Genomic DNA, 26,707 nt, shown 5'->3' with positions numbered 1-26,707 from the left:
ACGGCTTGTGGGCACCTCGTGTGCCCCCCCCCCCCCCGAGACTCCGTTTTCTTGCGGAGCACTCCTTCTGGTCCAGAAAAAATCATTATATATACGCCCGAGGGTTTTGATCTCCGTATCGCGCAGTTTTCCTCTGTTTTCATTTCGAGCCTGTTTCTGCCGCAGATCTAGGTCAAGATGTCTTCTCAGGATTCAGAGGGGGAGAGCTATGAGGCTGATTACCTTGCTAACCCCAAGGTCTATGGGGACTTGCAACGATATGGCTGGACCACTGATGAGGAAGAGGACTATGCTCCCTAGAGGAAGGAACAAACGAGTTCCGATGAAGAGGAGGCTCCTCTACCTCAACCTGGACGCACTCATGTGGAGTTCAAGAAGTCGAGCCTCCCTGACCCAAGGAAGAAGCCTAAGAACTTGTTTATCCCTTCTCGTTTCTTGCAGGAGATTAAGCAGGAACTTTGTCAAAGGGTTTTGAAGCTTGAGGAGGAAAATGATGATCTGAGAGAGCAGAATTTCATGCTCAAGTGGAAATTAGACAAGCTCAAGACCTCTGCAACAACTCCTCCGTCACCACCAAAGGAAGACAACTAAGCATTGGTATGGGAAACTCCCTTGGCTTGTGCCAAGCTTGGGGGAGTTTCCCTGGTATTGTATCACCTTTATATCTTTTGCTTTTACCTTTGTTTTAGTTCTTTCTTTTTCAGTTTTTACTTTCTTATCTTAGTGGAATAATTCTTTAGTGTTTAGTTTGAGTCTTTTGCCTTGTGTCTCCCCCGATGTATTCGAGCTTGCGAGATATATAATAAAGAGTATCTTAGTCAAGTGCTTTGTTTTGTGTCGTGATCAAAAGTATGAAAAGAACGATAGCATGAAAGATCATGAGATGATCTTATGGAAAGTGATAGCTTCACATATAACAAGTATAATGATTGAAACTTGTTGAGAATAGACCAACATAGACCCCAGTCATTGTTGCAATTAATAAGGAGTAATAAGGAAAGAGAGGTTCACATATAAATATATCATCTTAGACACTTTCTATAATTGTGAGCACTCACCAAACTATTACATGCTTAGAAGTAGATGTTGGACAAGGAAGACAACATAATGAATTGTGTTTTCTTGGTTCCAAACAATGTTATATGTCTAGAGATCCCTTAGCATGTGACGATTGCTTCCACCTCATATTAGCCAAAACTTCCGTACTAAGTAGAAATACTACTTGTGCATCCATAAACCTTCAACGCAGTTTTGCCATGAGAGTCCACCATACCTACCTATGGATTGCGTAAGATCCTTCAAGTAAGTTGTCATTGGTGCAAGCAATAAAAAGTTGCTATCTAAAGTATGTATGATTTATCAGTGTGTGGAAAATAAGCTTTGTACGAACCTGTGATGAGGAAGACATAAAAGCGACAGACTGCATAAACTTCTTTATCACAGGGGGCAATATAAAGTGATGTTCCTTTATACTAAGAGGTCGTATATCCAAACCTTAAAAGTGCATGACAACCTCTGCTTCCCTCTGCGAAGGGCCTATCTTGTACCTTTACTTTTGTCCTTGTGAAAGTCATGGTGATCAACACCAATTCCCTATTCCGTCTTCATCTTGGTGAACGTCATATGCTAGGGAAAGATCTATATTCATATATCAACTTGGAGATGAGTACTTATGCTTTATTATTGTTGACTTTACCCTTGAGGTAAATGGTTGGGAGGCAAAATTATAAGCCCCTATATTTCTCTGTGTCCAACTGAAACTTTGATACCATGAGTACCACGTGAGTTATAACAATTGTGGAAAACAAAAGAGATGATTGAGTATGTGGAATTGCTTTACAAGCTCTTATTTGACTCTTTCTTATGTTATGATAAATTGCAATTGCTTCAATGACTATGGACTGTTGTTGGCTACTTCTAGGTAAGGTTTTTGATTCATACTTTGCTTTGTGAAGGAATTGTTACTTTCCCATAAGAATCTTTATGATGTATTGCTGTTCTAAGTGTGATCATGATGCCCTCATGTCTGTATTATGTTTTATCGATACCTTCATCCCTAAACATGTGGACATGTTTGTGGATCTTGGTTTTCGCTTGAGGACAAGCGAGGTCTAAGCTTGGGGGAGTTGATACGTCCATTTTGCATCATGTTTTCATGTTGATATTTATCGCTTTATGGACTGTTATTATACATTGTGGTACCATACTTATGCCTTTTCTCTCTTATTTTGCAAGGTTTATTGGAAGAGGGAGAATACCCGCAACTGGAATTCTGGAATGGAAAAGGAGCAAGTCTGAGTCCTCTATTCTGCACAACTCCAAATGCCCTGAAAATCAACATGGAACTTTTTGGGAATATATAAAAAACATTGGGCGAAAGAAGTACCAGAGGGGAGCTGCCAGGGGCCCACAAGCCTGGTAGCCGCGGCCTGCCCCCCTGGCCATGGCTACAGGGCTTGTGGGCACCCTGGTGGCCCACTGGCACCCCTCTTCTGCTATATGAAGGGTTTCGTCCGGAAAAAAATCAAGGCGGAGCTTTTTCGAGGAGGCGCCGCCGGCATGAGGCGGAACTTGAGCAGAACCAATCTAGAGCTCTGGCAGGACGATCCTGGCCGGGAAACTTCCCTCCCGGAGGGGGAAATCATTGCCATCGTCATCACCAACACTCCTCTTATCGGAGGGGACTCGTCTCCATCAACATCTTCATTAGCATCATCTCATCTCCAAACCCTAGTTCATCACTTGTAACCAATCTCCGTCTCCCGGCTCCGATTGGTACTTGTAAGGTTGCTAGTAGTGTTGATTACTCTTTGTAGTTGATGCTAGTTGGATTACTTGGTGGAAGAGTTTATGTTCAGATCCTTGATGCTACTCATTACCTCTCTGGTCATGAATATGATTATGCTTTGTGAGTAGTTACTTTTGTTCCTGAGGACATGGGATAAGTCATGCTAATAGTAGTCAAGTGAATTTGGTATTCGTTCGGTAATTTGATATGTTGTATGTTGTTTTTCCTCTAGTGGTGTTATGCGAACGTCGACTACATAACACTTCACCATTATTTGAGCTTAGAGGAAGGCATTGGGGAGTAGTAAGTAGATGATGGGTTGCTAGAGTGACAGAATCTTAAACCCCAGTCTATGCGTTGCTTCGTAAGGGGCTGATTTGGATCCACTAGTTTAATGTTATGGTTAGACTTTGTCTTAATTCTTCTTTCGCAATTGCGGATGCTTGCGAGAGGGGTTAATCATAAGTGGGATGCTTGTCCAAGTAAGTTCAGTACCCAAGCGCCGGTCCACCCACATGTCAAACTATCAAAGTAACGAACGCGAATCATATGAACATGGTGAAAACTAGCATGACAGAAATTCCCTTGTGTCCTCGGGAGAGATTTTCCTCCTATAAGACTTTGTTCAGGCTTGTCCCTTGCTACAAAAGGGATTGGGCCACTTTGCTGCACCGTTTCTACTACTTGTTACTTTTTACTTTTCACCTGCTACGTTTCACCTCACTACACCATCAATCGTTACCGCTACTTTCAGTCCTTGCAGTTATTACCTTGCTGAAAACCGTTTATCAGAGCCTTCTGCTCCTCGTTGGGTTCGACACTCTTACTTATAGAAAGGACTACGATTGATACCCTATACTTGTGGGTCATCAACTATCATTTCCATAATTTATACCCATCAATATAAGCCAAAAAACTCTAGGATAAGTATATAACAAAACTATGACATCAATCTATCCAAACAGAACAGTTTGTAGCAATCAATTTAACAAAGTGTACTTAGGTAACTCCCAAAATTATGATAATTTACTACATGAAAAAAAAATTGTATGAAAATACTTTGTAAAAAATTCAGAATCTTTCCATTTTTGAGTAAAATATGATAATTCAAAGACTACATCAAAAGTTTCTGTTTTTGTATAGCACACATCACACATGCAATTCAAGTATTCTAAAGGCAATTAATGGAACTTATTATTGAAAAATAAGATTATAAACAGAAAAAAAATTACTACCAAAATAAAATGACGCTCCAAGCAAAACACATATCATGCGATAATAAAATATAGCTTCAAGTAAAATATATCGATAATGTTGGAGACGAAAGAGGGGATGCCAACCGGGGCATCCCCAAGCTTAGATGCTTGAGTATTCCTTGGATATTACCTTGGGGTGCCTTGGGAATCCCCAAGATTAAGTTCTTGCTTCTCTTTATTCTCCTCATATCGGTATCTCACCCAAAACTTGAAAACTTCAATCAGAGAAAACTTAACAAAACTTCATGAGAGGGATTAGTGTAATAAAGATAGTTTATTCATTTAGGTACTCCCAACACAAGATTCATAATTGTTCCAACATAATACCTACTGTATTATATCATTACCATAATTTCTATCGCTCAATATAAGCTCTGGAAACGCTAAAACAAGCAAAGTATGCATGCAAAACAGAATTTGTCATAAACAAAACAGTCTATGAAGATCTAAATGAACATCGTACTTCCCTGACTCTAAATATTATGAATCATTAGGAAAACACAAAAAATTCACATACAAAACTGTGAAAAAAATTAAGAAATTTTTGAGCATCCACTAAAGTCACGGAAATTCCGCACTTCACGTAAAATTTTCTGTTTTTGCACATAATCAAACGAACAAGTATCCGCACTATCCCAAAGGCTTTACTTGGCACCTTATTGAAATAAAAGACACAAAACATGATTACTAAAGTAGATTAATCATGTGAACACACAGAAATATAAAGTGTAAACATTGAGTTGTCTCCCAACAAGCGCTTACCTTTAAAGCCTTTTGGCTAGCCATGATGATTTCAATGACGATCGCATAAAAATTAATAATTGAAACATGAAAAAGAGCATCATGAATCCCATGAAAAGAACATTTAAGTCTAATCCAATTCCTATGCATAGGGATTTTGCGAGCAAACAATTCATGGGATCAATAATCAACTAGCATAAGAAGGCAAAACAAGCATAACTTAAAGTTTTTCAACACATAGAGAGGAAACTTGATATTATTGCAATTCCTACAAGCGCATGTTCCTCCATCATAATAATTTTCAGTAACATCATGAAGGAATACTACAATATAACTATCATATAAATAATTATCTTCATGATCCACAAACATTGAAAATTTATCACTCTCCACATAAGTAAATTTCTTCTCATTCATAATAGTGGGAGCAAACTCAACAAAATAACTATCATGTGATACTGCAGTTGCATTATCCAATTGAAAATTAAAATCATGATGACAATTTCATGGTTATTATTACTTTTTATATCATACATGCCATCACCATAATCATAGTAGATAGCAACTTTTTTTCATAGTCAATTGAAACTTCTTCCAAAATAGTGGGCTCGTCACTCAATAAAGCCATGACCTCTACAAATCCACTTTTATCATAATGAAAAGATTCAACACCCTCCAAAATAGTGGGATCATTAGTTACTAGAGTTGACACTCTTCCAAACCTAGTTTCATAAATCTAATCATCATAAATAGGAGGCATTCTATTCTATCATCATAATAAATTTGCTCATTAAAACTTGGGGGGCTAAAAATATCATCTTCATCAAACATAGCATCCCCAAGATTGTGGCTTTGCATACATTAGCATCATGGATATTTAGAGAATACATACTAACAATATTGTTATCATGCTCATCATTCAAGGAATTCACATTAAGCGTTTTTATAAATTCTTCCTCTAACAATTCAACACAATTTTCCAAACCATCATTTTCACGAAAGACATTAAAAAGGCGAAGAAATTGAGGCACACTAAATTCCATTTTTTGTAGTTTTGTTTTATAAAAGTAGACTAGTTTAAAACAAGAAACTAAGAGATTTAATTGTAAGATCTAAATATATACCTTGAAGCACTCACCTCCCGAACAACGATGCCAGAAAAGAGCTTGACATCTATTACGCAACTTTATTCTTGTAGATGTTGTTGGGCGTCCAAGTGCAGAGTTTTGTAGGGTTGTAGAAAATTTCCCTCAAGTGGATGACCTAATGTTTATCAATCCATGGGAGGTGTAGGATGAAGATTGTCTCTCTCAAACAACCCTGCAATCAAATACAAGAAATCTCTTGTGTCCCCAACACACCCAATAAAATGGTAAATTCTATAGGTGCACTAGTTCGGCGAGGAGATGGTGATACTAGTGTAGTATGGATAGTAGAAGTAGAATTTTATAATCTGAATAAATAAAAATAACAAGGTAACAAGTAGTAAATAGTGAGAAAAATATTATATAAATGCTTGGAAATAAGGCCTAGGGTTCATACTTTCACTAGTGCAATATATCAACAACGCTAACATAATAGAATCATATGGTCATCGCTCAACTCGCAACAAAGAATCACTCCAAGGTTCATATCTAGCGGAGAACATAAGATGAAATTGTTGTAGGCAGCAAACCACCTCAAAGTTACCCTTTCCGATCAATCCATTGGGCTATTCCTATAAGTGTCACAAACATCCCTGGAGTTCGTACTAGAATAAAACCTATGATCAATGTTGAGGATATCGCTTATTGTTATCGTCTTGGTGAGTTGGCGATTAGAGATTAATCAGGAATTGGCCGATTATTAGATTTTACCGGTCACTCATAGTTGTGGTCTGCGTTGGGTTTTCAGTGAAGAGGAATGGGTGATCTAGCACATTATAGAGAAGTATTTCCCTAAGTAGAGAACAAAGGTTTATTAAACCAATAGGAGTAACAACCAGCCCCCGTCTTCAGCGACTGCACACAAAGAAGCAAACACTTGCACCCAACGCGCGTAAGAGGGTTGTCAATCCCGATGGACTCATTTTTTGCAATCAAGCAAAGTGTGTAGATGAAAGTGAAACCAAAGTAAATAAAAAGTAAATAAAGGCAGCAAGGTAATTGTAGTGTTTTTAAACTTATAAGTGAATAGACCTGGGGGCGTAGTTTTCCCTAATGGCATCGCTCATTTAGTAGGCATACGGTGGGTAAAAAATTTACTCTTGGGCAGTTGGTAGAAAAGCACATGGTTATGTGATATTCACGGCAATGATCATGTATATATAGGCATCACATTCATAATAAAATAGGCATGCATCTAGAGTATTAAGTAAAACAGAGTAATCCTTGAGAACAATGACATGATGTAGACAAAGAGAACTCAATCAATACGAATGAATTAACCCTTTCGTTTTATCCTTAGTGGCAACAATACAAAGATGTGTCCTTTTCCCTTTCTGTTATCGGGATATAGAGCTCCGCCAGATTGAACCCACTACAACGCACCCCTCTCACTTAAAAATATCAATCTAGTTAGCCAAACTATTTCAAAAGATCGGAGAGATTTACAAATCTATAATAATCGTGCAAATAAGAATCATAATAGAATTCAGAGAAGACTCAAATATTTATCATGAATAATCTAAACATAAACCCACAATTCATTGGATCCTAACAAAGGCACCACACAAAATAATTACATCGGGTAGATCAAAGCGAAGATGTGATGACCATTGTATTGAAGATCAAGAGAGAGATAAGCATCTAGGTACTAACTACGGACCCGTAGGTTTGTGGTGAACTACTCACACATCACCATGGGAGCTGCAAGGTTGATATAGAGGTCCTTAGTTATTGAACCCCCTCTCGCAGGACATCGGAACAGGGCTCTAGATGGTCACACGATGGAACGAAGACTTGCGGCGGCGAGAAAAGTGTTTCTCGTGGCTCCCATAGGGTTTGGGGGAAGTTTAGAATTTTTAGGCCAAAGAGGGACGTGGGGGGCCACACGAGGGGGGAAATAGACATGAGGGCGTGGCCAGCCCCATGGGCGTGCCCTATAATGTGTTCCCTCCCTCGTGCATCGTATAGTCTCCTTCCTAAGCTTCGAGGTCTTCTTTTGGTCCAGAAAAAATCATAAAAAAGTCTCATGGTAATTGGACTCTGCTTGGTACTATAAACCTGAAAAGTCAAAAACATGCAAAAAACAACAACTGCCACTGGGCACTGGATTAATAGGTTAGTGCTCAAAACTAATATTAGCCGGTATATAAACACCCTACAAGCAACCTAGAATGATAATATTATAGCATGGAACAATCAAAAGTTATAGATACATTGGAGATGTATCAGCATCCCCAAGTTTAATTCCTGCTTGTCCTCGAGTAGGTAAATGATAAAAACAGTTTTTTTTGATGTGACATGCTACCCAACATGTAGTCTATTGCAGGTTTGATAATTGAGAAACGATGAGTTAATAAATATTACAATAGTAATATTCATAAACATAAGCAATATAATCACCAAGTTTAAAAATATACGATCCTTAAATAATGTTCACCCCCTATTCATTTTATCATATAAGCATAGCATGGTTGTGTCTTGACCTCATAAATACAAATGTTAAGCACCACAATGTCAAGCCAGGCAATTGGATCATACTCTTTAATGCATTCAACTTGTTATTACTCACACAATATATGAGTGTGAACCATGTATATATCATAAAGGTGGAATAGAATATGGTGATATCTTTTAAAGGGGTGAAAGTGGCAAAGAAAGTCTCGCATCAACTAGGTGTATCAACGGGCTATGGAGATTCCCATCAAAAGATATCAATGTGAGGACTAGGGATTGCCATGCAATGGATGCATTAGAGCTACAAGTGTATGAAATCTCAACTGAAGTTAAGTGGGTGTGCATCCAACTTGCTTGCTCATGAAGACATCGAGCATTTTAGGAAGCCCTCATTGGAATATACAAGCCAAGTTTTATAATGAAAAACTCCCACTAGCATATGGAAGTGACAAAACAAGAGACTCTATGTATGAAGAACATGGTGCCACTTTGAGGCACAAGTGTGGAGAAAGAAGTAGTAGCATTATCCCTTCTCTCTTTTCTCTCATTTCTTTCTTTCTTTTCTCTTTTTTTTACTTTTTCCCTTTTTTGTCCGGAGTCTCATCCCGACTTGTGTGGGAATCATTGACTCCATCATCCTTTGCTCACCGAGACAGTGCCCTAATAATGATGATTATCACTCTTTTATTTACTTACAACACAACATGAAAAACTGTAGTATGACTCTATATGAATGGCTTTGGTAGTTTACCAGGATGTGCAATGATCAAGCATAACATGTATAAAAATGATGAACGGTGGCTTGACACAAACACTATGTCAACTTAATTACATGATCATGCAAAGCAATATGACAATGGAAGTATAAATCATATGATGTTATGGTGGAAGTTGCATGGCAATATATCTTGAATGTTTATGGAAATGCCATGATAGGTAGGTACGGTGGATGTTTTGAGGAAGATATAATGATGTTTATATGAAATAGATCATATCATGTCATGGGTTTTGGGTGCACCGACGAAAGTAGCATGGTCCTTGTGGTGAGAATGGGCAATGCACGGTACACAAGAGGCTAGCAAATATGTGGAGGTGAGAGTGCGTATATCCATGGATTCACATTAGTCATAAAAACTCACATACGTATTGCAAGATTTTATTAGCTCTCTCGAAGCAAAGAACTACTTGCATACCCCTAGGGAGGAGGTTGGTAGGAGTTAACCATCGCACGCCCCCGACATAAACAACACTAGGATTTCAACGAGGAATAAGGATGCTCACACATCATCACCATTCCATAAAAAAATTGGATGAACAACAAGTTAACAACCTGTAATTCATGATACTTATACTACCCAATGATCATGCACTCATGCTATTTCACATTACCATATTAATATCACTAATCATGATTTCTCTTTTATGTGCTACATGTGGTTTTGATTATGCACTCATTGAATACCTATTATTTTTTGGACTAGTCTTATAACCCATGAAAATTACCATCGCTATTTATTAACTATCAAACAAATATAAGTGAATAATGATAATGCAATTATTTATTTAAAATCTATACACCACCATGCTCTAAAAGATATAAGTGAAGCACTAGAGCAACTCCTAAGCTCAAAAGATATAAGTGAAGCACATAGTATTCTAATAAATCATGGTGATCTTGTGTATCTCTCAAGTGGGTGTATTCAAAGAACAATAATTGTGGAAAACTAAAACAAAAGAAAACTAAAGCAAACGATGCTCCAAGAAAAACTCATATCATGTGATGAATAAAAATATAGCTCCAATTTACCTACCCATGGATTCACTCGAAAGAGGGGATGCCTTCCGGGGCATCCCCAAGCTTAGACCCTTGAGTATTCCTAGAATATTACCTTGGGGTGCCTTGGGCATCCCCAAGCTTAGGCTCTTGCCACTCCTTATTCCTTCATCCATCGTCATAACACCCAATACTTGAGAATTTCAGCACACAAAACTCAACAGAAACTTCGTGAGATCCATTAGTATAATAAACATATCAAATACTTTAGGTACTGTTATAAATTGGTTCGTATTTTATTATTGTATAAGTACTGTATTCTAAATTCTCCAAGACTTATACCCCCCCGATACTGTCCATGGCATCATCAAAACAAGCAAACTCTGGAAGCAAAAATAGAATCTGTCTAAAACAGAAGAGTTTGTAATGATATAATTAAGTACCAAACTTCTCGAACTCAAAAACTTCTGAAATATAGGACGACATGAGGAATTTGTATAACAATACTATGTAAAAAAATCAGATCAAAAGGGCGTTCCAGTAAAATCATAGAAATTCTCTAGTGGACGTCAAAATTTCTGGTTTTGCACTGCATCAATTCTACTATCATTCAAATCATCCCAAATGCTTTATTGGCATAAACACTAATTGAAACATAAAAACACAATCATTAAATAGGAAACAATCATGTTATCAAACACAAACATAAAATTAAGATAACTATTAGGTTGCCTCCCAACTAGCGCTATTGTTTTACGCCCCTAGCTAGGCATGATGGATATGATTCAAGTATTGTCATCTTTGAAACTCCGCCCATAAGTATCATTCATGGTAGATTCATAAGGTGGTTTGATTCTCTTTATAGGGAAGTGTTCCATCCCTTTTTTATGGGAATTAGAATCGTATGTTTCCCTCTTTTATGTCAATTAATGCACCTATATTCGTAGAACAATTCTCCCAAGTATTGATGGACAAGATGGGTTGGAATCAATATCAAGAACTATAAAATCTACAAGCACATAATTTCTATTAGCAATTATGAGGATATCATTTATTCTTTCCATAGGTTTCTTAATAGTAGAATCCACAAGATGTAAATTAAGGGAACACTCATGAATGTTAGTGAGACCAAGTACATCACATAAAGATTTAGGTATAGTTGAAACACTATCACCTAGTTCACACAAGGCTTTGCATTCGCATTCTTTGATTTCAATTTTAGTAGTAGCTTCCCACTAATCATGCGAATTTCTAGGAATAGAGACTTCTAACTCAAGTTTTTCATCATAGGCTTTTACCATAGCTTCTCCTATATGTTGAGTAAAAGCTTTATTTTGTTCATAAGCATTGAGTGAGTTAATGATGGATTGCAGCAAGGAAATATATTCTACTAAACAACAATTATCATAATTAAAATCCGTGTTATCCAAGATAGTGGTTACATCGCTAGTTAAAGTTTTAACCTCCCCAAACCCACTTTTTCAGTTTTATCACTATAGTCATCACCCTCCAAGCAATTGGAACACTCTCTAGCTAGAGTTAACTCATCTCCAGTCCCTTTATCGTTCAATTTCAGATTAGTAAACAATGATTCAATAGGAAAAGTACCAAGCAGTTCAAGATCTTCATCATGATTACTAATGGAGAGAATTACGGGTTAGCAGCCATCCTATTCACTAGAGTGGTTTGTTTATCTAAAATCTTCCGTATTAATACTTCAGTTTGAGAAAATTGTAGTTGAAGATTACATACTTATTGATTGACTTCATCAAGTTGTTTACTAATTGCATCAAGTATAGTTGAGTGTTACTTAATTTTCAGCAAAAAATTAATTGTGCTCATATTATGGGATCATGAAAGTTTTCATGGAGTTTTCAATTCAGACCTCTTTTGGTAGTAGAAAATTTTATAGAATCTATCTTGTGACATGGTGACCGAGCAAGCAAAGTAACAAGCAGGACAAGTAAACTAGCGAGCAAAGAAGTAAACTAGTGACTAGCAAAAATACATATCTTTGTATTTTTTTTATTTTTATGAAGCAAGCTAAATATAACAACAAATAAAAAGAATAACAAGTGAATGATAATTTATGCAAAGTTACTTGACAGTAGGTTGGTGGTACTCCTCGGCTACAGCGCCGTAAATCCTTCCTCATACTTGTGATCTGCTTTGGCTTTTCTGTGAAGAGGAACAAGTGATGCAACACAGTATACATACGTATTTCCCACGGTAGAGAACCAAGGTTTATGGAACCAATAGGAGTAACAACCAGCCCCGGTCTTCAGCGACTGCACAAAGAGAAGCAAACACTTGCTCCCAATGCGGGCAAGAGGGTTGTCAATCCTGTTGGACTCGTTTTTTGCAAGCAAGTAAAGTGTTTATATGAAGGTTGATAAATTCAAAGGAAATAGAAAGTAAATAAAGGTAGCGAGGTAATTGTAGTGTTTGTGAAATTATAAGTGAATAGACCCGGGGGTCGTAGTTTGCCCTAATGGAATCTCTCATGTAGAAGGCATAGGTGGGTAAACAAATTATTGTTGGGCAATTGATAGAAAAGTGCATAGTTATGTGATATTCACGACAATAATCAAATATATATATAGGCATCACGTCCATAAGCAAATAGGTTGATTCCTGTCTGCACCTATTACTATTACTCCACCCGTCGACCGCTATCCAGCATGCATCTAGAGTATTAAGTAAATGGAGAACAATGAGATGATGTAGACAAAGAGAACTCAATCAATATGAATTAACCCCATCGTTTTATCCTTAGTGGCAAAAATACAAAGACATGTCCTTGTTACTTTCCGTCATTGGGATATAAAACCCCGCCAAATTGAACCCACCACAACCCACCCCTCTCACTGAAGAAATATCAACTTAGTTGGCCAAACTATTTCAATAGATTGAAGAGATTTGCGAAGCTATAACAATCATGCAAATAAGACTTATAATAGAATTCAGAGAAGACCCAAATTTTTATCATGAATAATCTGAACATAAACCCACAATTCATCGGATCCCGACAAACGCACCTCACAAAAGTATTACATCGGATAGATCAAAACGAAGATGCGGTGATTATTGTATTGAAGATCGAGAGAGAGAGAGAGGGAGAGAGAGAGATAGCCATCTAAGTATTAAATACGGACCCGTAGGTATGTGGTAAACTACTCACACATCACCATGGGAGCAACAAGCTTGATGTAGAGGTCCTCGCAATCTGTCCCCCCTCCAGCAGGGCAACGGAACAGGGCTCCCCATCAGCACACGACGGAACAAAGATTTGCGGCGGCGGAAAAAGTGTTTCTGATGGCTACCATAGGGTTTTGGAATATTTTAGAATTTATAGGCTAGAGAGGAACGTCGGGAGCCACACGAGGGGGCATGACATATCAGAGTTCGGCCACCCCCTGGGCGTGCAATGTTGTGTGCTCCCTCCCTCGTGCAACGTCTGGTCTCCTCCAAAAGCTTTCAGGTATGATAAAAAAGTTTCGTGGCAATTGGACTCCGTTTGGTACTGTAAACTAACAAGCCAAAAACATGTAGAAAATCACAACTCGCACTTGGCACTGGGTTAATAGGTTAGTGCTCAAAAGTAATATTAATTGGTATATAAACACCCTAAAAGCATCCTAGAATGGTAATATTATAAAATGGAACAATACATAATTATAGATACATTGGAGAGCTATCAGTCACATATTAATCGATCATTTTTTGCAAATCCTTGGTTCCCAATACTAAATTTTGCTATATTCAAACACCAAAACAATATTGGAGTGAAGTTTTACCTTGATTCCTAATGTTTGAATTCTCGTATAATGATAACCAAAATAAGACAACAATACATATTGCATAACAACGCCAACAAAACACAAATAAACATAATTTTTGCAAACATAGTGATATGAATAGGCCCAATCTATCGTAGGTTCCAGATAAATCGCTTGCGAGAGTGATAAATCTGCCCAAACAATAAATGGTGAAGATAAGGCACAATCTTATCGGTCACCCCCTCAGTAGCGATAAATCAAACAATTAATCGCTGAATCTGACGTTTTTTTGAACAATGCCTAGGATACACGTCAATCAACCCTAATGCCACCTAGATACTCCAATGTCACCTCAAGTATGCGTAGATTAATTATTTGACATGCATCAAGCAATTTCAGGTTTATCATATGCAATCCAACAGAAAGAACTTCAAAGAGTATCCCAAGATTTCTATCAGAGAAAGTAGGACAAGAACGTGTATCAACCCCTATGCATAGATTACAGCATTGTCACCACGGAAATCTGCAAGTTGAGTACAAAGATATACATCAAGTGATCTCAAATCCAATATTCAATCCAACATAACAAAATCTCAAGGGGAAAGATTCAATTCATCACATCAAGATAGCAAGGGAAGAACACCATATGAGCCAACAATATTAACAAAGCTCATGATACATCAAGATCATACCATCTCAAAAATCTCAGAGAGGGAGATCAAACACATAGCTACTGGTACATACCCTCAGCTCCGAGGGTGAACTACTCCCTCCGCGGCATGGACACCGTCGGGATGATGAGGATGGCAACCGGTGATGATTTACCCCTCCGGCAAGGTACGAGAAAGACTCCCGATGGGTTTTTCTTTGATATAGAGAGTTGCAGCGGCGGAGCGGAAGTTCTAGGTTAACCTTCGAGGGTTTCTGGATTTATAGGAATTTTTAGCGTTAGAATCACGTCGGCCGGAATCACGTGGGTGCCACAAGCTAACAGGGCGCGCGTGGGGGAGGGGCGGTTGGCGCGCCCTGTTGGCTTGTGGCCCACAGGTGGCCCCCCTCCCGTGGTTCTTCGCTCCGGTATTTCTCATATTTGCTAGAACAGATCGTCAAAAAGTTCCGGACGATTCCAAGAACTTTTATTTTCTGCACAAAAAACAACACCACGATAATTCTACTGAAAACAATGTCAGTCCGGGTTAGTTCTAATTAAATCATATAAAGTGCATCACAATCATATAAAAGTATTGTAAACATAGGCAAATATGGCATGGATACTTCAAAATTATCGATACGTTGGGGACGTATCATCGGCATTCTTCCTCTCTCTGAAGAAAATTGTTTACCCATGTTTAATATTTTGCTAGATGAGCAAGATTTACCGGAGAAAATTGTGTTCCAACTGCCGACGGACAAATACAACAGAATAAACTACCATGTGTCAAGGAATTCCTAGAAAAAAACATGTAAGTGTGTCATACATTCAGTTTTCTTCCTAATTCTTGACACTTACGAAGTAAGGTCAGTTTATTGTTCATGTAGCTTCGACATCTAAAGTAATTCAGATTTCTATTACAAATTGTTGCAGGGTATGAACAACTTGGACTAACTGTAAGTTGTAGCATGGGAGTTCATTATGGCAAGTCAAAGGAGAACTTGAAGTAATGCATCTTCGAAATAATAGGAGTTATCTTTCAGAAACTCCTCTTCTTCTAGCTTTGTCAATTATATATTCGCTTTTCTTCCTAAATTTTATAAATCCTAATTAGTCATGCTCAATTAAGTTCTGCTCATGTAGCTTTGACACTTGAATTAATTCAGTTTTTTGTTTCAAATTGTTGTTCGGTCTGGACAAGTTGGAGTAATTGGAACTGTAGCATGGGAGTTCATCATGGCAAAGTAAAAGAAGAACTTAAAGTAATTCATCACTACGCAGTAACATGAATATCGGGTCACAAGTTGAAAAGTAGAAAAAAATTGAGAAGTTAGCACACATTGGTCTATCTATATATTTTTCTTAAGATTGAAGTTAGTGAGTGAATGTTTACTATCCAGTAATTGTCATTTCAAGTGACTAGTTGGAAACTGTCCAATAGTTCATTATAATTTGTGCTGAGTGAATGATTACTATCCAATAGAAATACTTAGTATCCGGCTTTTTTCTCTACCTCTTTTATTAAAGAATTTAATACATTTTGTTGTTGAGAACAACATTTTTTTATGACTATGTACATTTCAATGAGGTGTATGATAAAAAAATAAGAAAAATCAATTTAATATGCACAAATTACTGAGGAATATGTTCATTTTTCAAATGAGAAAGAAGAAAATGTGCTACTAGTTGAATGTATCCAAAGGAAAGAAGAAGGCAAAGAAAGAACAAAAAGTGAAACACCAACGAGAAGAAAAGAAAAAGGAAGCAACGGAGGAGTGAGACAAGTCAGAATTTTTGAATCAGTCCACTCGCGCGGACGCCAGCTGGACCGGCCTAGTCGCGCCCTCTCTTAAGGGAGAGTCCCCTCTGGTCTCGCGTAAGGCGAGACATAGGGCCCCCTCTAGATACGTCATTCTTATAAATTTGCACAAATAATGGATGCAAGAATTTCCATTGATATTTTATCTTTGTTTTGACCTGATTTATATGGCAGTTTGCGGCAAAAAAACACCTAGCACCCGCAGTTGCACCGGTGAATAACCAGTTTTAAAAACTACTCCCTCCGTCCGAAAAAAGTTGTCCAATGCTTAGTTCATTTTAAATTTTGCAAATACACCCTTTTCGTTTTAAATCTCGTGCTAATCCCCCCTCCTCTGCTTCTTCTTCCTTCACCCGTGGCTGGACCAAGTGGCCATCTTCGCCACCGTCGGCAGCCGCCGTAGATGTAGCGGGCGGCCGCCACCCACCCGCGCCGCTGCCCACCTGCGCCGCCCTCAAGCTGTCCTCCCACCTGCTGCAGCGAATCTGGCCTTCCAAGCCCGACGCCGTTCTCGCCTTCCTCGCCGGCCTCGGCCTCTCCGGCGTTGACGTCGCTGCCCTCGTCTCCAAGGACCCACAGTTCCTCTGCGCCGGCGTGGAGAGCAACCTGCGCCCCGCCGCCGTCCGGTTCACCAGCCTCGACCTCTCGCGTTCTGAGCTCGCGCGCCTCGTCTCCATCTGCCTTGCCGCACGGAGGCGAGCCGCGGGTCCGCGAGCTGTCGGGGTTCGAGTCCCGCGTCCAGCTATGCGTGGTACGTCACTGCATTTCCACTATGGAGAGATCAATTTGTTCTGTGAGTGTCCACTATACACAAGTGCGCATATCAGTATGTGGTGAATTTGGTAACTGGGATTGGGAACGCCGACTGGGGAGACAATAGCTGTATTTGTGCTACTCATATCCTCTGAATTGCACTTGGTCCATTGTGGATCCGCAGTACTTTGCTGAAACCATTGTTTCATGTGACATGGAGGGACTCATATCCCCTTCTCAATAAACTGAAGCTGTTTTCTGCCAGTTTTACCCAGGGTGTGTTCACCATGTTTGCAAGGTAGTTAGTGAGCTAGTGCCTGAACTATTAAACACATCCGAGCTTTGTTATGGTTTATACTTCCTTGTGTACCAGCTTGAATTTAGTGATGCCATCTGTAGGATAACATGCTATGAATCAATAAGGAAGTTATTGTCATGTCTACTGGAAAGGAAAATTGGTCATCATATTATGCAACTATGTTTAGCTCAGATTGAACCTTCTCAAGAACTGAAAGTTGACACAATATTCCAACACTTCCCAGATAACTGAAGAAAACTGAATTTTAAGGTTTATTTCAGACTTGTCTCTTGCTAAAATGTTGCAGGTCACATAGCTCTTTCTACAATCATTTTTTAGTCCACTATTAGAGAACACTGAAGGAAACTGTTCAGGGCGACGAGGAACAATTATCTGTTTTGAGTACTGTAGAAAACTTGTGCAGTACTCAGAACATGTGCTCTTGTAACAATCAGTTCTCTGTTTTGGTTGCACATAGTAACTGTTTTGTGTAATGAAAAAAACTGCATTGCTGCTTGTGATGGCTTGTGATGATTATTAATTCTTGCTGTTGATATCCACTACAATATCCTTGAAGTTTAAAAGGACCCTGTGTTTTTAGGAAATGCATGAAGTTCAACAATGCACCCTGGATATTTAAAACCTTTGTTAACTGAGAATACTTAAAATGGTGCTATGGCAGCCTCTTTGCCCTGTTTCAATTATTTGTCTCTATCATTTGTATATTGGGAAGAATGCTTCATTTGTTTACATTATGGTGCTAACCGGATTCATCTATCAATGATTATAGATAGAAGCAGAGGAACGACTATGGATTTGAACTTGATGGCTGAAGAGGAGGAAGGAGCTCGAGAGGGTCATGCTATGGATTTGAACTTGATGGCTGAAGAGGAGGAAGGATCTCAAGAGGGTCATGCTATGGATTTGAACTTGATGGCTGAAGAGGAGGAAGGAGCTCGAGAGGGTCATGCTATGGATTTGAACTTGATGGCTGAAGAGGAGGAAGGAGCTCGAGATGGTCATGTTATTGATTTGAACTTGATGGCTGAAGAGGAGGAAGGAGCTCGAGAGGGTCATGCTATGGATTTGAACTTGATGGCTGAAGAGGAGGAAGGAGCTCGAGAGGGTCATGCTATGGATTTGAACTTGATGGCTGAAGAGGAGGAAGGAGCTCGAGACGGTCATGGTATGGATTTGAACTTGATGGCTGAAGAGGAGGAAGAAGCTCAATATGGTCATGCTATTGATTTGAACTTGATGGCTGAAGAGGATGAAGGAGCTCGACATGGTCATGCTATGGATACGAACTTAATGGCTGAAGAGGAGGAACAAGCTCGAGAGGAAGAAGCTGATGCACAAGGTAATGCAAAAAAGAAGGAGCTAACAGACAATGAGAGGTTTGGTGTTTACTTTGCTCTGCGAGTAATCGAGCTCAGAGATGGGAAGGTTCATCCATATGATAAGGTGCTCATCGCAACGCTGATGAATGTATGCGTACGAACAGTTTCAAGAATATGGAATCTAGCGAAAGAACAACTTGACTTAGGCCAAGAAGTGAACGTTTCAAGCAAGAAGAAGGGGAATGTTGGTAGAAAGAGAAAAGAGCTAGACTTGGCGAGAACAGCTACGGTCCCACTGAACAGAAGAAGGACAATCAGATCTCTTGCAAGGTGTTTGGGTGTTCCCCGCTCGACGCTACATGATAGGTTTCAGTTAAAAGAGCTGAAACGCATCACTAACACTGTCAAGCCCTTCCTCAAGCGAGCTAACAAGATAGCGAGACTGAAATTTTGCATATCCATGATGGATGAGCACTCGATATCAACCCCCTATCCTAGCTTCAAATCAATGAATAATATGGTTCATATAGACGAGAAATGGTATGACATGACGAGGGTTAAGAACACTTACTATGTACTGCCCGGAGAACCTGAACCTGAGCGCACTGTCTCAAACACTAACAGTATTGGGAAGGTCATGTTCTTGACCGCCGTGGCAAAGCCCCGGTACAATGATGAAGGAGAGATGACATTTGATGGAAAGATTGGGACTTGGGCGTTTGTTGTTGAGACAGAGGCACAACGGAACAGTCAAAATAGAGATAGAGGAACGATTGAGGTGAAATCAGTGAAGGTAACCAGACATGTATGCAGAGAGTACCTGATCAATAAAGTAATCCCGGCAATCCAAGACAAGTGGCCCGACGATGACGAGGGCACCACAATCTTCATTCAACAAGACAATGCAAAGCCTCATGTTCTTCCTAACGATCCAGGTTTTCGAGAAGCAGTGGAGCAAACAGATTTGGACATTCGATTGTTACAACAACCTCCAAACAGCCCCGAGTTCAATGTTTTAGACCTGTGCTTCCACCGATCTCTCCAATCCCTAACCGACTACAGAGCGCCTATGAATATCCGGGAACTGATACAGGGTGTAGAGGAGGAGTTTGAGAACTATGAGGCTCATAAGCTATTCAAGAGCTTCATCACACTCCAAGCAGTCATGGTAAGAGTCATGGAAGATCAAGGAGGAAATAGCTACAAAATGCCTCATTTGCACAAAGATCGCTTACAAAATGCCGGGGAGGAAATAATCGGTGTGTATTGCAGTGCCGAGCTAATTACCGACACAGTGGCCATTCTTGAACAAGGATAATAGACTAAGGAAAAGGAAAGCAGTAGATAGGGAAATGAAAAGAAAGGATATGAAATGAAAGGATAGGAATTCGTGTCATGTGTCATGTGTATGCCATGTGTGATATGTATGTCTTGTGTCATGTGTTCAATGAGATAAGATTTGAGTATGTCATGTGATTTATTTGGATTTATTTGAATTATTTGCATTTTTATGAATTTATTTGAATTTATTTGGTTTTTATGAATTTACTTGAATTATTTGGTTTTTTACGAATTTATTTGGTTTTTATGAATTTATTTGAATTATTTGGTTTTTTATGAATTTATTTGGATTTTTTGGATTTTATGAATTTATTTGGATTTATTTGAATTATTTGGATTTTTATGAATTTATTTGAATTTATTTAAATTATTTAAATTAATTTGACAATAAAATCTTATGACAAGATATAAAGACAAAAACTCTAGTTGAGAGAAATAATATCTTTATTAAGAGTCATTACAAGATGTACAAGGTCATTACAAGGAGTTGGAAGAAGAGAAATAATATCTTCATAAGGGTCATTACAAGTTGTATAAGATCATTAGAATAAATTCTTCTCCTTCTTCTTCTTCTTCATATTTTTCTTCTTCTTCTTCTTCTTCTTCTTCTTCAATACACATGATAGTTTCCTATTCTCCAAATAATTCTGCAGTACACAAACAAAACGTTATCTTTTCAACCATTTCAGAAACTCCAAGTTGTCAAGTGGCCGTCCTTTAACAAGTTTGTTGACCTCAATATTCTGCAGAAAGCATCCACCCACTAATTAGCATAATAAAGAACATTTTATGCTACAGATTACCTATATTCATAAAGAGTAGAAGCTCTAGAAGAGAGAAGAAGCACCCTTAGCTCGGTTTACTAAAACACAGGCTCTAAAATGGGCAAAACATTCAGAAAGCACAACTCCTTTTCTTGTGCTTGAAAACACAATGTCTACTGTGAAGGAAACATAAAAACGTCTCCTCAACAGGAGATGAAAGACAAGCAGGCCTGGGATAGAAACTAAAACTAGCCTTTTTGTTCAGATCTGCTTCAGACCACCACATATTCTCCTGATTGCCTGAGCTTCAGAGGAGGTGCAGCAATGGCTTGTGGTGACCAACATGCAGAGAGGATAGAGACGGGGCTGCTCAGTGTGCATTTGTCCCTAGGGGCCTTTTCTTGCTCGGGAGTGGTAGCAGTCGTCGTCATCAGATACCTTGAGATTAGGGATCCCTTCATTTGAAACCTGCTTCAGCATCAGCCACTTAGGATCATGGGGGGCAGCTGGGTGTATCTTGTCAGCTCCTCCAAGAAGCCCAACATCTTCAGCTTGCCATGTTCTGGTGTCAGTATCTCCCAGGATTTGAGAGTCCTGAGGATCACTCTCCAGACCTGCTCAGCATATATCCAAGTGTTGTTGTTAAAGATCATAGAGTTCTTATACATCCACCCACTAATTAGCACAATAAAGTAAGCAAAGCAACATAATTCAGCATTCCATTTAAAGAGTAGCCACATTTGTTTGGGTCTAGAACATAAGCCTAAGAATCCAGCATCTATGAACGTCGCGCAGTGCTCGATATATCGAACCAATTGCTGCAATCAGGTAGGAGGAGAAATAGCACACTGCCGGCGTCCTCACTGTACGCCGTGGCGGCGGCGGCGGAGACCGAAGAGGAGGAGGAGGAGGAGCCGCAGCGCGCGGCGACGAACGACACCCCTCCGAGCGCTCGCCGCGGCCGCGGACCTCATCTCACCGTTGCAGCACGGACGCGGTCGCAGCCGCCGCGGGCCTCATCTCGCCGCCGACGGTGGTGGGTGTGCGGGCGGGCGGGCGAGCGGCGCAGGATGGCTGCTGAGGGGGCTGTGGACGGACTCCGCGGCGACACGAGGCTTCGATTGGGCCAAACAAACAAAGCTGTCCCGATCCAAACAAACAAAACTTACCGGAGACTCGCCGGAGCTGGAGTATGCACGGGCAGTGCCGCCGCCGGAGCCGGCAAATCGCGAGCTTGGAAGAAAAGGGTCTCCTTCCATCTTGAGATCCTGATGAGGAAGAAGAGAAGAGGTCGACGGTTGGCGGGGCGATAGAGACAGCGGCGAGACGAGCGGGAGAAGGCGGTCGGCGGTCGGCGGTCGGCGATAGAGACGGCGGCGAGACGAGGCCCGGAGCTTAGGAGGCGGCGCGGCGCGGTGGCACCAGGAGTTGCAGCGCGGCGCGGTGGAGGAAGATGGAGGGGAGCGCGCGTTCGGTCGGGCAAACATGAAGGGGTTTTTTGAAAAAATGCCTCGGTGACATCTTTTTTCGGACGGAGGGAGTAGTAGTTCGTTTATCTTTTTATAAAAGCTTATTTCCACGTGGTGATGCCCAGCCCTGTCTTTACCATGACACCAAACGAGCTCTATGGAGTTACGATGTCGCCAAAATGAGCTCATCCTGTCAACGTTCCGCGCGCGAGTCGCCCCACAAGGTGCCAGGTCACTCTGCAAACCTTGTTAAAACATCAGACGCACGCACACGAGGTTCTCGGGCCAGGAACGGAGCTCCGACGCAAGGGCAAGGCTTCGCCATGGCTAGCTACGTTCCTCGCATCTGGCTCCCACGGACGTTCGTGGAGCAGCAGGCGCACAAGTTCATATCTCGGGCTTCGAATTTCTACACGAGAATCACAGGGTACACACACATACTGTACTCCTATATTCTTCTATCGAATGCTCCTTTTCTGTTCCTACATGTGGTAGAGTAATTTCGTAGAGAACTGGTAGTGGTATCTAGGATGGCTGTCCCGCTGCATGGACTAATCTCAGAGATTTTCCTCCGCCCAGATAGCCGCCCCGTGATTGACCACTTCCCCGACAGTGCCTGAAATTCTGACTTCGAGCTGAGAGCAGATACTTGACCACTTCCACTTCCCCATGATTAATTTGTCAGTCTTGCTATTTGAATGTGCATGTTGATCTCATGTAGTAGTCCAACCGCGATACGATACATTACATGTATCGGCCCGAGAAACATATATTAATACTGAAACCGGTACCATTTCAAAATTACCTCATGAGAATCTAAAAACTAACTACTCCCTCAGTCCCGATGTATAAGTCATTTGTGTAGTTCTAGGTCATCGATTTAAGGAATTAAATATATGTTATATGTTATAAAAAGTATATCACTAGATTTCTACACGGATGTAGTTTCTAAATATATGTTTTTTTGTCACATATGATACATATTTACATAGTTAAATTGTCGACCTAAAACTACGCGAACGACTTATACACCGGAACGGAGGTAGTAGTATGATGCAAATATTGATTCCTGAACTATTGAAAAAACCCTGAAACTGGAGATAGAAAATAGGAGAGAAAACTTAGACAGGAAAAGGCAAAGAAGAAAAATCAAAAGGATAAATTAGCGTACTACACTCGGTCGAGGGGAACAAACGATTACAAGCAGTTCAAAGTCTGAGGAACAGTTACGAGCCAACTTTGGAAGCTCAATGTTGGGCCAAAAGTGTGAGTTTTCTAATGGAGGGTCCTTTGTGGAATTCTATCCAATGAGACGACATTGAAGCATCGACGCATCAAAGAGCTATGCAGGTGTAATATTTGGATTAATTTTACCGTTCTGACCTATAGCTGAAACATAATCAAGAATTAACCTTGTTTTGAATAAAATCTCGAATCTAATCTTTTTTGGTCACATCAATATTCGTGACGTCGAGCTTACACGGGAGACGCTAGGAACCATGACGTCCAGTTTGCACTAGACGACAAGGAACATCCTTGGAATTCAGCTTACACGAGACACGCGAGGGACCATGGCGTCCGCTTTACACAAGACGCTAGAGAACATCTCTGACGCCTAGCTTACACAGGAGACGTTAGGAACCATGGTGTCCCATTTACACGAGATGCAGGGATGTTCCCTCGCGTCCAGCTTACATGGGAGACGTGAGGGACCATATGCCAAGGTTCATGACGTTTGGTGTGTAACCTGGGGGCTAGGAATGTTGGCATCACAAAAGAAGTCAGATTTAAGATTAAAAAAACATATCATTTCATGAATTTGTTTCAACAAAAGGTCAGAACAATAAAGTTGTCCCAATATTTGCCTCGCAATGGAGCAGAACTTCATACATGCACTAGTGTCATGTGAACATGCTAGCGATTCTGGACTGGATCAAAATCTTCATTCAATTTGAAGTTGCCAAGGCTGCATCTTGTTACTTGGGCCATGGGAATTTATTGTGACTTAATGGTATCAAAGGAAGATACATGACACACTACTATTTTTGCGAGCTATTTGGTGTTCTAGGAATCATTGGACCCATAACGAGGAGGCCTTCGATCCAACAGTGACAATGAAATGACATTGCTCCGAAACAGTGTTGGGGGCCGCCCGATTTAGGTTGTGTGAAGATTAATACTGATGGAGACATAGGAGTTGATGAGCATAAGGAGGAGGTGAAGGGGTAGCTCATTCACACATTTTCTATCTCCGTACTTGGTTTAAGCCTTGTAGCAGGGTAACATATCTTCTTATGCAGAAGCGGTAGCTCTTCGGGATGGAGTTATGTTTGCCAAGGTAGTATAAATACGTACTCTCTTGAAGTGGCCAGCCTCTGGAATACTTGCCAAAGTTCTTGGTCAATTGTGTCTACTATATTCTTAAAAACTGGGGAGTTTACTTTTGGTTTTTCTTCATATGTTATTCAAAATGTTCATAGGACCCCAAATAAGTCAGGTCATCTTTTGTGCTAAGCATGGATGCTTGCACTAACCAATAGGATGTTGTATGCAATGATCCTCGTGCAAGTTGCTCAAATTTTATCCTCCCATTTAAATAGCGAAGGACTAACTTGTAGACTTTGTTCTTCATGGTCATTATTATCAACTTTTTACATTTCTTTGTCCAGTCCCTGCTCTTATCCTTCTACTTGATGACGATATTCATTATGTTTCTCTTCACGGTTTCTCGGGACAACGCAACATAGAGCTGAATAAGAGAACACTAGATCAAGTACATACATGCCACAATCGGGATGGTTTGCCTTTGCACCCTAGTGATCATCATGGCAAAGCTAAACCTAATCGGAAGCTGTTTCCTCTTGAATATGAAGGAGAACATGTTGTCCTTGCAGGTCAGAAAAGTGTCCAAGGAAGGACACCCTCTTACCGATGTGCTATCCTAGCGCGACTTATGTGTGGATGCATTTGTGTGGGAATCGAGACAATAAGCCGTGTGTCATCATTACGATCTATCAACTAGATCGCTCGGTGGTATAACATGACAGTTTATCTTCAATCTAAGTACATGCGAAGGTAGCCTGTTGAGAGTCAACGAGTTGAGGACCTAAAGAGCGCAATACTCGTCCTTCGCACCATCAAAGTTGTGGTAGATTACCTCTTCACCCGAGAGTGCTTTATCATGCATATATTTATCATTTCAGCTGCCATGCTTCTCTAGCACATGTATATGATTGTCATGCTTCTCTAGCACACGTATATGATGTCATTTCATATGATTTTTTCATATTCAACAAGCAAAAATACAGTAAGATAACTTCGGCCAACCAAGAAAACAAGTTAACATATATCTCTCAAATGTGCAATTTCCTCCCATCAACGATTCTATATACTTGAAAGAAAGTGTAAATGCCCTATAATATGAAACTTTCAGCAATATAATTTTTTTTTGCCACAGTGTGTTTTATGGGTATACACATGAAATCTTGATATCCTCTTCATGTTGAGCGGTGTGTTTGGTGCATAAATTTGAATGCCTGTTGTCGCTTGCATATTTGTGTGCTTGCTTAATTTTCACCCCAATGTCAAGAGAAGAATCTTGCACAATGCATATTTTAGTTTATTTTTCTTCCTGGTCTATGTTTTTTGTTGATATGTGTGTGTGCTTTATACTAACAAATTTTATTTAAACATCAGACCCATGTTCTGGATGGTAGTAGTATGTATAAAAAAACCTTGGACATTTTGTTGATTCTTATAATTTTCAATACTACCTAACTTGTATGTGATGCATAATGATTGACATGTAAACTTGGATTGCTTTCTGAATTTGTAACTTCAAGAGAAACATGGGTGGTAATATAAATCTACTATCGAGGTTGCGTTATTTAGACTTGTTTGTGCAACTTTGCAGGTTCTGAGATAAACCTGAACACCTGAACTACACACGGTGTCAAAGTTATGGAAGAACGCTTAGAAGATAAGCCAATTGTCATATGCAACTGGTGGTTTGTACTCGAGGAGCTTAGTTCTCAAGGAAACAAGTAAGTACATTGTTTGTTGCTTTTCACTTTTCTTACTACTTTGATTGTTGTTGTGCTCTTAGTTATCTGAAGTATATCTCATGTTTGCATTGGTATAAATTAGATCATAGCTAATGATATTCCAAAAAGAAGAAGAACGATATATAAGCAATCAAAAAAACTGGCTACCAATTGGTTGGTTGTGAACTTCCTTTGTTAGCCTCACAAAACTTGTCAATGTTTTGGCAATTTTTTTATCTTTCCAAATGTTGAACAACCAATTTTGGCTCCTTACCAATTATGCTTGAAAGC

General features: G+C 39.8%; 1 long non-coding RNA gene across 1 annotated transcript; it reads left to right on the top strand.

Annotated features, from left to right (window-relative positions):
• Positions 1 to 22,598: 22,598 nt before the first annotated feature.
• Positions 22,599 to 26,410, top strand: LOC123443951. The gene is made up of 3 exons (XR_006630895.1): positions 22,599 to 22,800; positions 25,268 to 25,521; positions 26,287 to 26,410. It is a non-coding gene; the product is annotated as an uncharacterized LOC123443951 (long non-coding RNA).
• Positions 26,411 to 26,707: the final 297 nt, after the last annotated feature.

Source organism: Hordeum vulgare, chromosome 3H, assembly GCF_904849725.1.
Source record: "Hordeum vulgare subsp. vulgare chromosome 3H, MorexV3_pseudomolecules_assembly, whole genome shotgun sequence".
Classification (NCBI taxonomy): Eukaryota; Viridiplantae; Streptophyta; class Magnoliopsida; order Poales; family Poaceae; genus Hordeum; species Hordeum vulgare.
This window is presented reverse-complemented; position numbering and strand designations above follow the sequence as displayed.